Source organism: Meles meles, chromosome 12 (assembly GCF_922984935.1).
Source record: "Meles meles chromosome 12, mMelMel3.1 paternal haplotype, whole genome shotgun sequence".
Classification (NCBI taxonomy): Eukaryota; Metazoa; Chordata; class Mammalia; order Carnivora; family Mustelidae; genus Meles; species Meles meles.
Genome location: NC_060077.1, coordinates 92457545 through 92478193, shown reverse-complemented (window position 1 = coordinate 92478193; position 20649 = coordinate 92457545). Strand labels below are relative to the sequence as shown.

At 41.5% G+C, this 20649-nt stretch overlaps 1 protein-coding gene across 3 annotated transcripts in view; it reads right to left on the bottom strand.

Annotated features, from left to right (window-relative positions):
* Positions 1-20649, bottom strand: part of ZNF407 (zinc finger protein 407) — a 425547-nt gene that overhangs the window by 135699 nt on the left and 269199 nt on the right. The window lies entirely within an intron of this gene.

The following is a 20649-nucleotide window of genomic DNA, read 5'->3' as shown; positions in this document are numbered from 1 at the left end:
CTGCAATAGGAAAGATACATACACTTCACAGCTGCCACGTACCTGCATGCAATCAAAATCTGTCTTCTGCCTTTAATGTCATGCCATAGAAAACGTTTTAAAATACTGGAACAAAAACGAGCCTTTCGCATCTACAAAATCAAACTATTCCCGTCGAAGGCTACGAAGTGAAAGTCAGGACATACCGTGCCCCCGCGCTTCACAGCAGAACACCTGAAGGAGGCAGAGGCAAGCGCTCCTCCCTGCATTCGAGAACATCTCGTCACATGCCACAAAACTCGAGGAACAATAAATAGATTGGAGACCTTCTGGTAAGTAATTCTGAATGCTATTTAGCCCGAAGATGCTCATTCTTCCCACAAACAGAACTTGCGAGTAGGGATGGGCGCGGCAAATCAAAGTGGTGCTAAGCGAGGCTGGAGGCACGGGGGAAGGCGGGGCTCTAGGATGTCGCTTCCAACAGCACCATGGCTAAATCTCCGGGCACAACAGCAGTTAAGCCAGCCGGGCACAGTCATTACGACTGCTTGTCTGAACAATGTCTTCACTTTGACACTGATTTTTAATGTAAAGAGCTTATTTGTGTCCCATGTTCATAGACTGGAAGACTTGATATTACGATGGCGATACTCCCCAAACTGATGTCTGGATTTAATGCACTCCCTGTAGGGGCACCTGAGTGGCTCAGTCATGAAGCCTCAGCCTTCAGCTCAGGCCATGATCCCAAGGTCCTGGGACTGAGCCCCGCACTGGGCTCTCTGCTCAACAGGGAGCCCGCTTCTCCCTCTCCCACTCTCCCTGCTTGTGTTCCCTCTCTCGCTGTCTCTGCCGAATAAATAAACAAATAAAATATTAAAAAAAAATAACACATTCCTGTCAAAGGTTCAGTGGGATGTTTTACAGAAATTGAAATGCTGCTCTGAAAGTCCATACAGAAATGCATAGGGCCTACCAGAGCCAATACGGTCTCAGAAAAGAACTTCGTTGGAAGACTCATGCGTTCTGAGCTGAGAAGTCACTCTAGAGCCACAGGACTCAAGACCCTGTGGCAGAAGATAAAGGACAGCTACGAAGCACTCGGCACGGGAAGCTGGAGCTGTGTGGTTCCTCTGAAGTTAGAGGCCTGAGCACCGGCCTCAGGCTCCCCGCGAGGATTAGGGATGCACGCAGCCCTTGCTGGGACCACGACGTGCATGCACGGTGTGAACGGAAAGTTACGGGAAACTCAGAATTAGATTTGGGGATGTGATGTGTTGACAGTCTGGAGGCAGCTTATGAGAGATACACAGAGTAGGGTACTAGGCACTACACAATACACAAGCGGGGCAATAGCCAAAGGACCAAAATGGGAACTCATTTTAAGGCTTCTTAAAATATATGTAATAAAGGAAATACTTTATTCAGTCAAAGGCAAGGTGTTTCAAAATAATGACCAGAACATCAGAAGCGCTTCTAGAGCTCCGCAAAATTATTTATTAGCACTAATTACTAACTCACTATAACACAAAAAGCATTAAATTAATGTTATATTTATTCTAAGGAAAAGGAAACTCAAAAAATTCTGAATTTTTCCCTCTTTTGATATATGTTATTTTGGTTATGAAAACAAAAAGCACCAGTGAAGTTATCGAACAAACACACATCTGCGTATTTCAAAAAGACTAACGACGGACAGACATAGTGAAAGTCTGCCTTCTACCACTGTCCCGCTCTGCCCAGATAACCCCCACTCCCTCTAGCAGGTACAAGTTATAACTTCTCATCAATCTTTTGGGAGAATTAAAAATGACTTTTTCAAACCATAGATATATTGTACATTCTTATCTCCACCCTCTTAGTACACAATCTTGCTGGCCTAACATGAGGCAGCATCTTGCTTTCCTTACCTAACAATGCAGCAAGGGGGATCTTTCCACATCGGCATGTGAGAGCCTCCTGCTGCTGCATTCCAACCTCCTTTCGACTACCTTCCCCTCTCCTCTACCTTCTTTTTCCCCTTGCCAAGCAGCCACACAGTGTTCCAGAGTGTGGGTACAGTGTATTATGTTTAAGCGATCCTTTACTGATGGGCATGGAGGTTGTTTGCAATCACTCGCTAGTGTAAACAAGGTTGCAATGAATAATCTTGTGGAACACTTTGTATTCCTCAGGATGCCAAGAGAATTTCATGATGCCAAATGGAAGTGTTTCAAATGTCAATGGGCATATGCTTTTGTAATTTTGATAAATTCTGCCAAATTGCCCTCCAGAGAAGTTGTAGCAATTTACACTTCCACCAACAATGTTGGAGAGATCCTGTTTCTGCATTCTTGCCAATGAAGTGTGTTACCAAACTTTCAAATTTTTGCCCATTTGGTAGGAGGAAAAAACTCCAGCTCACTGGAGTTTCATTTTTTTAAGTTTTTAAGTTTTAATTTGCATTTCTCTTATAATGAATGAGGCTAAGTATCTTCAAATATTGAAATGCCATATGTATTTTCTTTTCACTGTTTCATATTTTGATCTCCTTTTTTCTAGTGTTGTTAGTCATTCTCTTTTACATTAAGGAGATTGACGGTCTATGACAGAAGCTGCAAATATTTTTTTCCTTCGTTTCCTTTTTTCTTCTTTTGACTTTGCTTATGGAAAAGCAGAAGTTTTTAAATTTTGTTCTATGGCTTCCTTCTTTGGAAGTTATAAAAGAATTGTCCCAACTCTGGTTCTGCTACTTGTACAGTTGTATAACCATACATTAAGTGTTAGATCCATTTCAGAACCACCCGAGAGTGTGGTGGCCAAGTGTAGACACAGACTGCAGACCGGATCTCTCCAGACCATTCATTACTAGTCCATCTCTGCCCCCATGGACTTGAAATGTCGTCTCACCAATATTTTACTCATCTGAAGCTAATTCTGGACTTCCGATTACAGTGAGCTGGTCAATCTGAGCACGTGCCAACCTATTTCAATGAGCCGGGCCGCAGGAGGCTCACATCTGGTTGCACTCATCCTTCCACATTGTTCTTTCTCCTCCCATCACCGCAGGCTCACAAAGTCCTACCCAGGCCATCAGGGAGTCAGTCGTAAGACTGTGGTCTTCAGCAGGCATGGCAAACATCTCAAGCTAACTACGGAACAGAGAGACCTGGGCCAATAATAAATTAATATCCAAGACACAACTGGATATTTCCTATGTATTTACTAATATGTACTGATAATATAATCTTTCTGATACAGAAGCTGAAACACAGAGGTGTTTCTGAAACACAGAGGCCCAGAGGTCATGTGCTGACATGTATAGAGGGTCTCTGCACACAGAGATTCTAAATAAATCTGAGTTTTCTGTTTCCCCAAGGGAAGCTACATATCTGCCTCAACATTCTCAGATTCACTTGTGTGAAATTAGTGATTCATCTTTTGGTAACAATTTGGCATTATTATGTATGTAAATTGACATAAAAAATTCTGAAAGTTTACTTAAAGAAACAAGTCAGTTTTGTTCAACACCTTGATTCTCAAACTTTCTGACCATGGAATACTCCTGGTTTATGGGAATAATACATATATCTCATAAGGCTGTCAGGAGAATTAAAGTAAATTAGATTAAGCATGTTCAGAAAATGCAGAAGGTACCCAATTCTTCTTTTATTACTACTACTAGTCTTCCTATTAAATGGAAGACAGTTCAACCAAAGGATCATGACTAGCAACTTTCTTATTGTATTTCTTATTGTATTTGAAAGGCAATTTCAATTCATTTGAATAAAAACAGATTCCCCAAACAGTTATGTAAGCGTATATATGTGTACATATTGAGAAATGCAATTTCTTCTCTGCCTGTTTGGAATATAGTCTTTGAACTCACATCCTTGAAAATAATTACTCTGTAGTTACGTTTCATGTATTGGAACGAGTGTATCAATACTGTGCACTGCAGTACATATTCATCTAAAATTTCAGTGGAAAGGGGCTTCTACTATATCTTTGTAACAGTAATTCAAAATGAATAAGAAATAATCCAAAGAAATTTTATGTAAATTAAACTTAAGAACTTATTTTCTTAACCAGCAGTATTCAATTATAAATTTACTGGGCAAAAAACCAGTCTAAGAAAAATGAGAGAATCTCTGTGGGAGAGAAGAACACGAAGCTGCCAAGTCATCGCAAGCCGGCGGGGCGCGCTCCACTGCGCGAGCTTGGGGTGGCCTCATAGTTCATGTAGCGCAGCCCAGGGTCTACCGTCCTCTACCACGTCTGTTCTCACTAAGTGCCCATAAGGAAGGAGCCTGATAATTTTAGACTACAGAACATTTGTGCTGTTTAAATTTAAAATTGGTGAGAAGCTGTAAGAATAAAAAATTTCATATTCCCCTGTCTAAAATGAAATATTTTATCGATGATATTTAGCAAAGGAATGCCATTTGGAGTGTTGAACCAAATAAATCACCAGAACAGACACCACAAATATCCATGTATCTAAGGGATAAAGATGTCATTTCTGATCAATACGGAAATGATGGGTTTTATATAATAAATGGTGTTGAGTCAACAGCTTGCTGTATGGAGAGAAACAAATTAGATTCTTATAGCTCTAAACATGTAAAAATAAATGCCATTTGGATTTTAGCATTAACATAAGCACACTAAATTATAAAAGTGCTAGAAGAAAATACAAGAAAATATTTTTATAATCTTGGTTGGAAAGAGCACTCCTAAATTCAAAGCCCAAATGCTACAAAAAGATGTAGCAAATATACTTCCTAAAAATTAAAACTGCTATGTAACATAATATGTTATAAATAAAGTTAAAAGACAAGTCAAGGAAATGGAGAGAATACATGCAACATATATAAAGACAAATGATTAATACAAAGACTACGAGACGAGCACTTACGATTAATAAGGAAAAAGATAAAACTCTCAAAAGCTGGAGGAAGAGCATATAAGCAAGAAAGTTATAATTGGGGATCTATAAAAGGTCATATAAGCATTAAAAGGTAATCAATGACTCTAGGAGCCAAGGAAATACAAATTAGAGCCTAACATAACAGAGGGGCAAAATTCAAGAAGACTGGTAATATTAACTGTTGGGAAGGGAAATGAGTATCACCGCTGCCAAGTGTCAGCTTTTGGGAGACACTTGAGGATAGCTTTCAACATTAAAATATACACATACTTTTGGATTTAGGAATTCAATTTCTAGAAATTAACCACCAAAAGAATCATTAAACCATTATTTAGCTAAACACTAAACACTAGGGAAAAATTTGAAACTAGATAGGTGTTAAGAAGAGGAATGGGTCACTAATTTTGGTGACCCACACTGTGGGATTCAACACTGCTAAGAGGTAAGAGTTAACTTGCAAGCCTGCTTCCCCGTGGAGGAGCTGCTATCCTACAGAGCTTCATGGAAGCCAACTACACCCTGGTAGAACACTGGGAGGACACGGCCTGATTGCAGAAGAGAGAGGATATTCCCCAACCAGGAATGTTTAGTGGTGTCAGGACAAGGCAAGAGGCCTGAAGGGCCAGGTCGCTACACTGCTCAACCACAGATCTGAACACACACCCCTGGGGAACAGTGCTCCTCCAGCGGTGGAGTTGAACAGTGCCATAGCCAAAGGCCCAGAACTCGGGTGTTGTTTCAGAGTACAAGAGTACAAGAGGTATGGACACAGGCTCAAGGGAGGAATGACAGCCATGAGCCTTTGACTTTCTCCCCACAAGTGCCATTGATAAGGGCCTGGTGGGTACACTTCTCATCATTCACCCTTATTTGTTGGATCAAAACATCAAATAAAAGAAGGTAAACCTTATGTCCCACTATAGAAAAATTCCCAAGACATACTATTAAGTTAAAACAAGTATAAAGCAAGTCCCAACTGAATACACATATGGCTTCTTCTAGCTTTTTAAAATTATATGCACATAGTCACAGAGACATATGAATGCACTAAATGGGTATAAAAAGGAAAGTCAGCAAACTATTGATGGTAACTATCTTTATGGAAAGGTTTCCAAGTCAGGAAACGTTCATGTTTCCTTAGTATATGTTTGGAACACTTGGATGATTCATGAGAGTATCTTCTAGCTTTTACTCATGTAAAGCAAATATGACCACAGCATGTATTTCAAAAACAAGTGGACTGTACAGTATTGTATCAAATGTAAATATTATAAACAATAAGCAGCACAGCCAACATAAGCTGGGAACTGGGAACAGACCCGAAATGCAAAGATGCTCCTGTCTACACTGATGAATCAGGTAAAAGATTTAAGTACAGTAAGTCAAGTTGTAAAGGTAATCACCTGGATTGCCAAATAGAATACCATAATAAAAACAGGGAAGAGAGGAGGGGTGTAGCAGAAAATGGGGTAATCTAGCCGACTTTTCTGGACATGTTACAACAACCAGATGCTGTGTGCAAACCAAGGAAGAGAGGAATAGGCAAAGTATTTAGGTTATCTCCACCAGGACTAAGATACGAATGATTCCAAGTATTTATCTCAGGGAAATGGGGTGCAGCAGTGAGACTCTTGACTTTTCAAATGACAGGGTTCAAATAGTAAAAATAATGTACAATGGTAAATTTTACAGGTATTTAAGTAAAATAGATATTTAAAAATAATGGCATATTTAATTACTTACAAGATTATCCAAAGGCTTTTTCTGTTGTTGTTTTTAAACTAAGACAAAAAGAGTTTATAGGTATCAGAAATAATCACAAAATATCATGTCCTGAATTTTTCCTGCAAATTTTAATTGGGTAGCTTCTGGATCACCTTGCTCTAAATTCTGTGAGTTTTCTTTCCATTTTCCCCCTTAACTGGTGGCTTCTATTAAATAGGGTAATTCCTACCAGATCACTTATGTTCATGACTATCTGCTGTTCATAAATCCCAGTTCCTTGAAATTAATCGCTCTGACCACAAGAACCCACATACATTTTCTCTCTCCATTTCTCAGTTATAATTATGCTAGCGTGCGTTATGTGATGGAAGGTGATGGGCATAATCTGATGCTAAAGCAGAACCACGTCTTATAAAACAGAAGAATTTGTTAAGTCAGCACAGAAGTGGACGGAAATCAAGGCATTACTGATCATCTTCCATTGCTCCCAAGTAGACACAGGGATCCAGATTCCTGGTCATGGTGCTGTCCTTGTGCTCGTGGTCACGTTCTGAGAGCAGCTAGCACAGGGAACTGTGCTTAAGGAGAGAGCTGCCCGATGGCAGCTGCCCACCAGCCATGTGTGATCCCCAGGAGGCCTCTGTTAGCACAGGTCGGTGCTGGGCTGAAAGCCATAGGAACAAGGCCAGGCCAAACTCACTCCCTGGGAGGCACTTTCAGAAGACAAGCCATGGAAGCCCAATTACTGCTTTAGCTCATATGGAAAGTGTCCAGTAACAAAAACAAAAAACAAAAAACCCCCTTATTTCCTCATGTAGTAACTTCCTGTTTCCAAAATGAATTTATTCAACATATATTTAATGTAGTGCCCACCACACACAGAACAGGAAACATACAAAGGAAGGGTTTTGGTTCTGCCCCCACGGGCAATCCATTTGACAGATGAGTCACATACGTCTACAGTGTGCTTTGTAACAGGAAACAGAATTCTGAAACAGAGTGAAAAATCTCACCTTTGCACTGCTGTACCCCCTTCAATGGCATCTTTAATTGATAATGACCTAAAGCCACCTTGCTTTCCACACTACTTAAGATGGCTTACTGACTTCAGCTGACTTCTAACGAGACATATGAGGTGCACACTTCCTACGGACAGAGCACCTCCTTCGACGGGTTCATCATGTCAAGGTTTGCCTACCGCGTCACCACTGCCACTGTTCCAGGTGAAGGCACAACCGGCCACCCGCTCCTCACCATTCATGGCCCCATGGTCACATCCCATTACAGTACTTCTCTACTCAATCTCTGCTCACGGCATCTACAACCCAAAAGAGGAGAGAATCTGCTTTAAACCTAACAACCTCCTTCCCGCCTTCTACTCTGTTGGAGAACAATGAAAATCACAAGGAAGAAAATGGGAGGAAGCAACACTGAACTCTGTTAGAAACCCAAACTATTTCGTTAGTCTTAACATTTCAAGAACGGCCCCCCTCCTCCACCCTGTGAAGGGAGAAAAGGAGACTGATTTAAATGTGTGGCCAGACCTGGCCTGTCCTCCATGTCCTATGGAGGAAGGAGGGGCCACTGGTGAGTGCAAGCTCCAAAGAACCTTGATTTCTCCTTGACTCTTCTCTGGCTCAAAGAGAAACAATACATTGCATTAACTGTTTCAACTCTCAACATCCTGCTGTATCGCCAGTGGAGGCAAGGAGGAAACTTCTACGGCAGGAGTCCTGCGAGTCTTCACCGTGCTGTTCATGATGATCTAGAGGGAGCAGACAAAGGGCACTATACAGACAGAGTGTGTTCTCAAAGTTATTTAGCCACAAAAACACTTTTTCTAGGCTGAGCTAACAATATCACATGAAGATCATGATTTGTGAAACCAAAACGTCCAATTAGCTACAAACTGTTCCACCTCCTTCCACTAATCTGTCGGCCAGCAGTAAGCGCCCGCAGAAGCTCTCTTCAGTGTTATCTTGTCCTTCCTTTGGTACTGGACCTTGGAAAACACAGCCCCCACCCAAATCTTTACCTCTTTGCATTGATTTCCTTACATGAGGGGTTTTATTCCATCCTTTTCTGTTAACCGCCTAAGCTTAGCAACATGAAATGTTGTCAAACCAGGAAAGGCACATGGAAGAGAAGCCTTCTGAGTCAAAGGGTGTGCACAAAGGATGTTCAGGAAGAGGGCAGCCTGTCCAGCCTTTTAGGTCCATGTACTCACGAGAATCGTATTTGTAAGAGGGGAGAAGGTGACAAAACGGCGGGTGTACAGACACGCCCGCGAAGGGGTCCGGACTACTGAAGTGGTACGTGACTGAACTGTGGCTTGAAGTCAGTGACCTGAGAAAAAGGCCACTTTACAAAACACGTGCCGTATGTATATAACCTATGTTATGTAACATATAGTAGATATATGAAAATTTACTGTAGCATTTCTAGTTGACAGCTTTTTCAGATTCAAGGTGACATGAGCAGAATTTCACTGAACCCAGTATATTTTGCATTATTTCTGACAGTCCAGGCCAGAGTTTGGTTTTACTTGGGACAATCCAATAATGCTGAAGAGAAAAGTAAAACGGCTTGATTTAAATGCCAACACCTTCTGCAAGGGAACCCGTGGCCAACAGGGTGGTCTCACAGACAGACATGATGGCACACACCCCGACGTGCTCGAAGATTCTCCTTGTCTAGTTGGGGGGGATGGACTCCCCTAAAATTGTAAATACTTCGGTGGTCAAAAGAAGACGGCATCCCTCACGCACGGTTAATTAGCGGGCCTGGACTGTCATCCGTCCAGGCTGTGAGCAGAGCGAGGACACGGGGCGGGAGACAGGAAGTTTCTCTGCCAGACCCGCTCTCTGGTAAGTGCACAACCACAGGAGACTGCGAACTTTCCCCTCTCTGAAAGTCTTCCCAAAGAATCTTTCCCTGGCTGGAGCTCCATTCCTTACAAAACTCGCCGAGTGCATAGTTGCTCGATCGTAGATTTCAAGTGAATACTTTATTAATTCTGTTAAATTGAGTCTTACTGAGGAGCATTTAAGGCTTTTCTAATTCTGAAGTTATAGGATCACCCTGCAGAAACAGTTAACAGAAAACAGTCACGATGGCGAGGGGCCACTGGATTTACTTACTAATCTACGTTCATCTTTACAAAACGCTCCACGTAATCCATTTAAAAATAATAACCGGCTCATTACAGTCTCTGCACACAATGCTTCCCTTTGTCCCTTGTAAGTCTCTCAAATGTCTTATTTTAAAGGAATATATAGTACTCCCGGAAGACATTTTCCCATTTCTATTCTCTTCGACTCCTGCGAGCCCTTGTTCTGTGTGATAAGGCAATCTCCTCCGGGATCGGAGCTGTGTAGTTTCGCACCACGAGTGACAAGGACTCGGCTTGAATAACTGCTGTACGCAGGTTGTAATTATGTCAGCTGGAGTGTTGAACAAGGGGACTGATTAATGTGAGCCCCGGCCCAGGCGCAGGCCCTATCAAAACCTCCGCGCAGGCCAGCAGTGGGGACGGGTTAAAGCAAAAAGACAAAACATGCTGTATCGCCCATGATAGATGAATTGCTCCAACAGTCTTCAGGCAGATGTTCTGGGACAGTATAATATACAATTACTCTGCCTTATCACTTTCCCAGGGACAATAAAGCTTCCTCCTTCTATAGCTCATGTGAGTGAAGGCAAAATTCGTTTTACTTTTACAACACTGACTCACTTATCATGGTGCCTTGATTGTGCTTTTACAGCTAAAGAAAACATATATTCCACTTTTAAACTAAAAAAACAAAACAAAACAAAAAAAATACAAAACCTTAAAAATAAAACTGGAACCCTGTTTTGAATCTCTCCGACATCAGAGCACAAGATGTTTTAAAAGTCTGTTTTGTTAAAAATGGATGTGAGGAAGGTGATGTGTACATATTAGTTAAAAACAAGGACATATAACTCAAGAAGTAAGATTTGGGTCGCATAATCACTATATTCATAACATCGTGTTTCAACAGCCGTAGAGAAATCATTAACTGAAAGGAACATGTAATTAAAACTATATATATATGTGCTGATATCATCCATATATTTCTCTGGCCTGGGCCCATGGCCGCCTGAGTCTGGGAGGACACTTTCCCAATGACACACTTATTACTCTGCTCTTACTCGTGTCTCTGGGCCACTTCTTCCTGAAGGACGCTGTGTGAGCCGAGGGAAAGGAGGCATGGCACAGCCTGTGTAAGACAGACCTGCTTCAGGAGCACTGGGGTGTCAGTCTGCTGCGTCCACCTGCACTCACAGCGATGCTGCCCAAATTTGTGACAAGGTGTACAGAACCACCACAATTTTTAAAAAGGGAAATGAATGTACTTCTCATTTTTAAAGTTCAAAAACAAGCTAAAGGCAAGAAACTGAGATGCAGCCATAACAACCCCAATTAATTAATAATGAAACAGCAGCCAAAACCGCAGTGGGATCAAAGGAAATCCCTACACAACGTGCCTGCATGCAAAAGCAAACAAACAAAAAGCATATGTCAACCTGTGGGACAATACAGATGACTTATGTCCACTTTTTAGTGCCGCAGTCTCACTGACGCCAACACTCAGCTGTTGTCATGCACCCTAAGTCAAGGACACAAATCACGCCCCCATCTCACGGTAAGGAGTGAGAGGCGTGCTTTCTCTCTCCGTATCACACACACTCACTCCGAAGGCAACGTGATCCTTATTATCCTGTCTCTCCCGGCCAGACCGCTGCAGTAGAGCACTAGGTTCCTAGAAACGCGAAAATCTGAAGCAAGTGGTGGGGGGGTCAACCTAAAACAGTCAGAAGTCTGAGCACAAACGGACACAGAAGATGGGAGTAAGCCCGCAAGTGACACGAGAGTTAGGCCGCGTGTAAGTAGGAATTCCTTAGTAGGAATAAGGCAGGCACGCAAAAGACAGGTAAAACAGACGGCGTGGGCCGTAAATACTCGGGGAGTCAGGTATCATCACAGTTAACGGCCGAGCTCCTCCACTGGCTTATGACGTCACCAGAGCAGCCCACTGGATTTACTGGTCTAAGAACCCCAAGACACTCACAAAAACTGTTTACAGTAAGTCATAGGAAAAATGTCACATTTTAAGAGACTGCATTTAAAAACGAGTGTTTGTTACACGACTACACAGGCTGGTGCAAAGCACACTTCTAAATCGCATGTAACAGTCAAAGTAATACAGGCTTTGTGGAAATTCTTCCTATAAAACCAACAAAATCCTAATATCGGGGGTGAGGAGTGTGTAGCGGAAGGCGACTAACACCATTGCACAGTGTCTGTGCTGCTGATCCAGAAGCTTTCGGCCACCAGAGGTGAAAGCAGGCGCCATCGGAGCAGAGGCTGCAGGGCCGCGGCCCTCCGTCCCCGCGCGGACATGGATGCGGCTCCACGCCCCGACAGCGTCCAGTGAGGCAGGCAGGATGGCTCAAAACCCACCCTCCGTGCCCCTCACACTGCGCAGAAACCCAACCCCGAACCGGAGCTGCCCCGGCCTGGCTTTGAGGGGTGACCCGGCCATGAACATCTGGTCCCCGCCTTAACTAGACCTGGTCTTCCCGAGACAGTCAGTGACCCCGGTGCCTGAGGCGGGACGACCGCACACCCTCACGGTACTGCACGGTGGCCCAGCTGAAAACTGCTCGCTGGCTGCCCCCCACCTATGTCTCATTTTCCACATTTTCCAAGGCCACTTTCGCTCACACCGATGCCTTCAAGTTCTAGGTATACCAGCCCTCACTCCGCATGCGCTGCTGTTTCCATGAGGGCAGCACATGGGCGTTGCAGGGCTCCCACGGCCCGGACCTCAGTCACTTCGTGGCAGGGACTGTCCTCCTCCCGCAGCGGAGACCTGGGCACAGCACTGGTGGGAGGCCTGAGGCCCTGGCCTGCACCTGTCATCCCGCCCTGGGTTCCACCGGGCCAGTGCCTGACCAGCACGGGAGGCGCCTCCCCTCTGTCCTGGGCCACACTGCCAGCTTAGGGCGGGCACTGACAATGCTCCAGGGGGGGCCCTGTAAGCTCTGTGGCATGACCTCCCGGCCCCCACTCTGTTCCTCCCTAGCTCATCATTGGCACTGCATCAGTGACCTGACAAGCAAAAGGTGAGTACGTCCCTTTCACACTCAAAATTCTCCACTGGCTCCCCAATGCCTTTGGGGTGAAAATCAAAGTCCAGCCGGACTTGCTGCTGCCCTCATCCCCAACCCCTCGCCCAGCAGTCTGGGCTCCCTGAAGTGAGCAGGCAACTCCCAGTCAAATGGAAAGCACATCTGGGGAGTAGAAAGTCCTGCAGAATCTTACCTTTAACTAAAATTAAAGCTGTCTTGAGTTTTTAGGACAAAAAAAAATTCTCAAAATTAAGCAATAACCATTTTTTACTCCAAATAATACAATCCAAGGGACTGATCTCAGCACAGGCACTGAAAATTTACATGCTAATTTTTTTATGACATTTCATGTATTCGTTAAACGTTGTAACTTAAGATGAGGAAAGAAAAGGCCAAATACAGTTCACCAGCATCTACTCAAATCTTACAGAGTGAGAGATCTCCAAGCAGGGTCCTATGCTACAAAAGATACAAAACAAGGGATGAGGGTTGTTTAGCAACACTCAAGTTGAAATAATTAAGAATAAGGAATGACACTTCAAGGGGCAAGAACAAGGGTTAATATTAGGTTTAAATTCCCTGTAGGGAAAAGTATCAGCTTACATATTATGTCACAGAATAAGAGATTCTGGTTTATTTCTGTTACAGCTCACTCATAGCTGTGCAGTAAGGAAGAGGTTAGTATCGTTCCCTTACAAAAAAAGAAAGAAAGAAAAAGAAAAGAAAAGAAAGAGAAAAAGAAAAAGAAAAGGAAGAAAAAATTTAGGAGTATTTCTTGTTCTAGAACTAACACAGTACTTCTCATAAATAGGAGAAAGCCAACAGTTGGGGCTACATTCCTTTAATTAAGAAAATGAAGACAACGAAGACATAGTCTTGTTCGTAGAGACCTTTTGAAGGTAAAGTGACATCACAAGCATGTGCTACCACACGGCAGGCCGCGTCTCGCTCCACGAACGAGCGGGGGTTTCGTGTAGAGAAGACAGTTCTTTCTTGTGCCTCCTACAAACCAGTGCATCACCATTTTCTAAATGTTCCAAGTGTTTGTTTCTCTCAGTTTTTCACGGGCCCTAAAGCAGCAATATTTCAGAATCTGTGAAAACAAAATGGTATAACCACTACCGCTCTTCATCCTCACTGAACCAATGCTACTGGTCAAACTTTCGTTTTCTCCGACACTCACGGTGGACTGTGAAACTCAGCCCCACGCTGGAGGGTGTGCCTGATGTTCTACTGACTCTTGTCAGTCCCTCCTGGTGATTACACAGTTTTCCCTAATAAGCTACTCCGTGTGAGGCTCTGGTGCTCGGAGATATAGATAGTTACACAGCGGAGTGTTTTGTTGTGTGATAATAGCTCTAATGTCTGAGGAATAACTTATTATGCAAGAGACTATTGCCCAAAAAATATTTTCTATTTTTTTCATCTCTAAGGCCTTTCTTTCTGCCACAATATATACAGATATATCTAACTACCACCCAGGGGACTGTCCATAGTAATTCCTTGTAGAAAGACCATCCCCAAAGATAGCTTTGGACCTTCTATAATGACTGGATTTGGGATTCGGCAACAGCAGGTTAGATAAACATGTTTGTCTAGCTTCTACTCGAAGAGATAGCAGAGGGAATGTGTGGTCACTTTGTGTTCAAAATGGCTCTTCTAATTAATCTGTGATCTCAATGCTTAGTGCAGCCTCGTCGACAAACAAAACAACTTACTTGTACGATAAACAGGGCGAATTAGCTCAGATTTTTTTTCCCCTTTTAAAGACATCAGAACAGATTTGTAATTTTTAATGCTATGGAATCTATCTGTGTAAAGGTCCACAGGTTTGGGTCAAAGAAAATCTGTTTTGTTAGATGAAAATGTACCTGCTTCCACTAAAGACCTGACAGAAAGCGCTCGCGCTGCATTGGCGCCAGGCGCGTCGGGCCGAAGCAGAAACTGAAGCAGCCCACGTGCCCGGAGCTAGAGGCCGGGAAGAAAGGTCCGAGTAGAACACGCAATTGTGTAAAAATAACATTAGACTAAACAGTATAGAAGACACAAAACCAAACCAGAATCACAATGAGAACCACTGAGATTTAAAAAAAAAAAAAAAAAAAAATCACTAATAAAACAGCCAGAGAAGATGAGGAGATGCTTGTTCTGAGAGAATTGTTCCTGCTGAAGACGGTAAAAAACATTCGGCAAAAAAGCATTCACATACAGTACAACTTGTGTCCTGTACTTAATACAGTACGTTTCTGTGCTGTATTTAATACAGAACATTTCTGACTTCAGTAGAGAAAATCTGAAAAGAAGATACAATTAGGTCATTTTACTAGACAACCCCTCAAAACACCCCACCTGAACGTACCAGAACCGTCTACAACTCCGTCAGGATCACCTTGACACCTGCTAGGAGACCTCCTAGGCGGCGCGGATGCCTGCCAGGGACTGAACGTGGCTCTGCGAAGCAGCCACGCCGCTGCCCTCTGCGTGCGGTGAGCCGAGTTGTGCGCCACCGGGGGAGGCGCCCACTGTGAGCACAGGGCCAGGGGCACAGTCGGAAGAGTGTCTTGCAGGTGTCATCGCACTGCGAAAAGTTTGTAAAGTAACTGGACTTTAGAGGCTTTCAAACCTCCCTATCCGCCTAGTCCATTCGTGTCCTAGTCCGTTAACTGGATCAGCAGCTCCAGCAGAGCAGAATCTAAAGCGACAACAGGCGTGGGGTAAATGAATAACGGAACAGTATTCACTGCTACTTTAAATGACGATTTTTTTTAAACTACTGGGATTTTTCTATTGTTTCAGGGAGAACATTTAAGTCCCATTCTCTTAGCCACTTCCAAATACATCAGTCCTACTGAAACCCTCACCATGTTTTTACATCAGATCCTCAGACCTTATCTTCTAACTGAAAGTCTCTATCCTTTTGTTGTTGTCTGTTTTCTTTTAAGATTTTATTTATTTGTTAGAGAGTGAGAGAGAGCACAAGCAGGGGGAGCAGCAGAGGCAGAAGGAGCACACTTCCCGCTGAGCAGGGGACCTGATGCGGGGCTCGAGCCCAGGACCATGACCTGAGCTGAAGGCAAATGCTTGACCCACCAAGCCACGCAGGCACCCCCAAGTCTATACCCCTTTACCAGCATCTCCCCACCTCTCTGGCACCCACCATCCCAGTCCCGGCCCCTGGAAACCACTTTTCTGCTGGTTCTATGGGTCTGTCCTTTTTTTTTTTTTTTTTTAAGATTCTGTATACAAGTGATATGCAGTATTAGCCTTTCTCTGTCTAGCTTATTTCACTGACAAAACAGTTTTGATTTAAAGTCTGTTCTCATATAACTAGGCTTGTAGCATCAATCAAAATGCTTTAAGAATAAATTATCTAATATTAATACTACATATTTTCATTTACTTTTATGTGATGTCATTATTCCTTGAGAACTTCAAAATCACCCGAAAGAAATGAATGCTACCTCTGATTTTTCTGATAAAGAAACGCGTGCTGTTCATTTGGTATGTATAATTTCACTCCTCTCTTACTATCCATGATGTCTGGCTACAGAGACTAACATCAGTTTTTTCTTCCTATCATCATTCAGGGCAAATCTAAGTTCGCTCTATCCGCTGCTTCTCCCGGTACAACCTGTGACCCTGCACAGGAAGCCAAAAGAAAATTGAAACTCTCTGAAGAGATCATCCTAAAGGAGAAAATTATCCCCTGTGGAGTTAGTCTCCCTAGCTCAGGATGCTGCTGGAACAAATGGAAGATAGGAACAATGAGACCCACTGCACACTGAATTCTTAATGCCACAATAACCAAGGTAGTTTATCTTATTATTTAATTATGCATAATAAACATAAGATGTTTATATAGCAAGATTACATACAAATGCATAATATTGTCTAAGACCTGAAACAAATTTTCATAACTGAGACTCTTTATAGAAATATATGATTGAAAAATTAATTCAAACTTTAAGGATTAATAATTATTACAAATACAATTTTTGTGTCCTTGCATCTTAAAACTACCCAAAAAATGCTTCCAACATCATGTAAAGTGAAGAGTTCAATTAAAAGCATTTTTGACAAAAAAACATCTTTTTGACAACTATTTTCTAAGACAAACAAAAAACAATTAGAGGGTCACACATACTGCAGGTGGTTGTAACAAACGGCAAATTCTACCTACTCTAGTCACATGGGTGAAAATTTATAGAATCTTTAGGAAATACTTAAGATATTTAGAGGACTAACAGTAATAGAGAAACATGAAGGAGTATCACAAAAGCCCATTTCTGGTTGCGATATCACTTCTTCAGTTAAATGTGACATCAAATATTCTTAGCCTCCCCCTCACTCAGACAGGAAAGAAAAATCTTCTTGAGAGCAAAACCTTATGTATTAGTGGCTCCTATGGACTACACCGGCCAAGAGCTAAGGAAACTAACAAGTGTGTGTGTGGGGGGGAATCAGAGTGTATTTCCTACAACTTTAGCGAACAATGGAGTGCATCTTTCCTATGAAGCAGGAATTGCAGATTTTATTCCAAAGATCAATGATACAGTGATATTTCTATTGGGGTTATAATAACAAGTAATTTAAAAATAACAGAATAAATAAAATGAAAAATGGAATAGTAAAAAAAAATTTTAAGACTGTGTGTAAGACTGAAGGTACGAAGGCAGTTGTACAGCGGAGGCAAACTCTGGCCAAAAGCAGTCTTGGGGAACACACACACTATTCCGACATCCACAACAGGGACACAGAACGCAAGTGACCAAATTGCCAGAGTCTGACTTGAAATTTTAGCTTTCTTTAATTTGCTAAATGACATTTAAGGTATAACACATGATTATCCTTAATATTTTTAATACTGCAGGTAGCATTGTGTCTTTTTTTGTTTTCTCATGACTTATAAGGTTTACTGTTTAAAACACATCTATTGTATTCTCCCATGAATCCTAAATAAAAAAGGGAGGGCAATTAGAAGAGGAGTTTCACGTAAAAGAGAGGCTGAATGTAGCCATCTATTTTGTTGTGAGAGCCGGTGTCACTCCTGAAACAGAATACAGTTTGATGTTAATAAATTCTACGGGGAAATAAGGATTTACATTTTTAGAAAGGGTGCTTACATAACATTTTAAAGGTTTTCTATTTTGTAACATAGAAGTGACAATATATAACAAAGGGAAATAAAAATATAGAAAAATGCTGGACTGTTTCCATTTTAATGTAGAAACAAACCTAAAGAATTTGCTGCACAGATAATATGGCAGGACAGTGTGCTATGAATCTAAATTTATGCTCTGAAATTATAATGAATAGTAATTAATGGTGAAAAAGTTATGAGTAATGATGGAATATACTGATTTGTAATAGATTAGACTTTTGGATATTTTAGACAGCAAAAGCTTAGGAAAAGGGTACATGTTTATATCTGAATAGAATGAGATGTCATTGCCTAAATTAATAATGCAAACTTGAAAAATAGCCCCAGGTTCAAAAGACCAATTATAAAATTCTTTTGTAAACAAATCTATATTCACATTTTTCATGAATAATTATAACTACAAGTATTTCTTCACTAATGTTCAATTTATAAAATGAAAAATATATTTTCAAACGAAACTTAAGTAATATTTCAGTTTCTAATGATGGTAAACTTACCTGCAAATAAGTGTTAATAACGACAAACACAGGAATACTCTATGGGAATAATTTTTATATATCTATATTAACAACAAATAAAAATCTAAATGGGAAAAAAGTTAAAGTGTTTTAAAGCAAAAAATAGAAAAATATCAATAGGAAAAATATAACCACATCATCTTAAGAAATATCTGATCATCTTATGAATCTTTTTATTCAATGGAAGTCACACATACGCAAAAAAGGAAAAAGGTATTTTCCTTGTTGTTATAAGGCAGACATGGTAAAAGCATTTTCTTATTACACTATGCAACCAAGACGATCGTTGCAAACTTCTCTGCTCATTTTTATATCTTTTGCTCATCAACAAGAAAACAAAGGTATCTGCTGCAAATGCCACATTTCATTCGTAGTTCCTAACATCACTATTCATGTATCTGCAAGGTCTGGTATTCCTAAGCAAGGTTAACTTGTCTTTGTTCACGAGTGAAGCAGACCTAACCACATGTATACGGGCCTGTTATATGAATAACAAGTGTTCAAACTGTTAACTGTCAATAATCAAATTTCCAAAAACTTCTAAATGAAGATAAAACCAACCTTTTATCAAGAATTTCAAACATTTCAAAAGGAAATTTGACAGACATCATGAGATGTAAGTGTCCTGAGTATTAATTCATAGGGCAGTGGCAATATTCTTAGAAAACACAATCTCCTTTTACCCACAGTGGCTGTCGGGGGCGTCACAGGCACAGAACCCAGCTACCTCGGATGCCCTGCTAAACGGACGTGACGCTGTGTCAGGAGCCAGCGTGCATCTGAGGCAGGGAACACAACCTTAACCTCAGCAAAAGCATAATACGATTTCAAACCAAGAAAGCCTGAAATATTTTGAAATGTTTAGGCACAGAAAGACTAAGAGTCTACCAAAACGCCGTACTTACCAATGAGACAATATTCTAACCCCTATCTTTGTAGTAATACTATAATAATTAATAATAATATTAATACTATTGAATAAATTAAATTTAATAGTATTAAAAGCCATAAGTCATACTTCTATGAATTTCTTTTGCAAAAAATCATGGCACAGAGATTTAGGAATAAGCATTTTCAAATGAAAATGCCTAAAAATGCCCAAATGTCTAAAAACCTCATAAAGTGACTACTGTTTATGCGTCTAACTTGAAGCCATGCAAGCATCAGAACGCACTGTAGACGAGCGGTCCTCAAGTGAGGCATTCAGAGCTCTACGGTATGTCAGTGACTATGTAACAGACGATGCTGGGTTTAATGTATTTTTAACAACTTCAAAAACTGGGGGGAAAGTCCATCAGGGCATGCGTTATAAATAAACTTCAAAAAACGGAAGACCTTCAGGGCACTGGCATTCTTGCACTGAACACTATCCTGAGGTCACAAGGTGCAGCAACACCTGTAACCATCCAAGGGACAGTCTGAGAGGAAACCCAGGGCGCCCGTGTCTCTGCCAGGCCGCGCTCCTCCTCTAACATGAGCGAGGCTCCCGGAAGGCTGCCCCTCTCGCCGCCCGTATTTCACGAGAGGTTAAGATGGCAGCGCCCACTGGGTCCGCTCCTGCAGAGCCTGCGCCCTTAGCTACACAGCCTCCTGCTTACCCCAGAACATGGACCGGACGCCAGGGCTAACTCAACAGCTACTCTGATCAATAGCTTCCCCATTGGAAAATGTTTTCCTGTCAAAACAGCATCATATAATTATTTCTTAACATTATGAGTAAATATTACAGATGTTACCTAAGAAATTCACTTTTAAGCAGTAAAAAACACTTTTATATATTTTATATAGGGGTATGGAAATGATCCTGTTTGAAATAACAGTTCTGCTACTTTTAAAACAACAGTTTAGAAACCACAGTTATACAAAATAACGAAATGGAAAGGTGGTCCCAATTTGTTAAGTATGAAAACTCAAATTTAAAAGAAATAAAAAAATCCCCCAGAACCACAACTCAAATCTAGTGCATATAATATAGACCGAAAGGGTATAATCCTGAGCTTAAAGTGATAATTAGGGGAAATTTTTACAATTTCTCTAATTGCTTTTCTGCGTTTTACGGAGAAGGCAACTATACAGTATGACCTCTTCAGTACGGAAAAGAATATTCAAACTGTTTATTTTTTAAAGAACTCATATCAACACCTTAAAATCTCTATGTCTACCTCTAATTGGATCACCATTTTACCAAATTTCCCAGAAACACC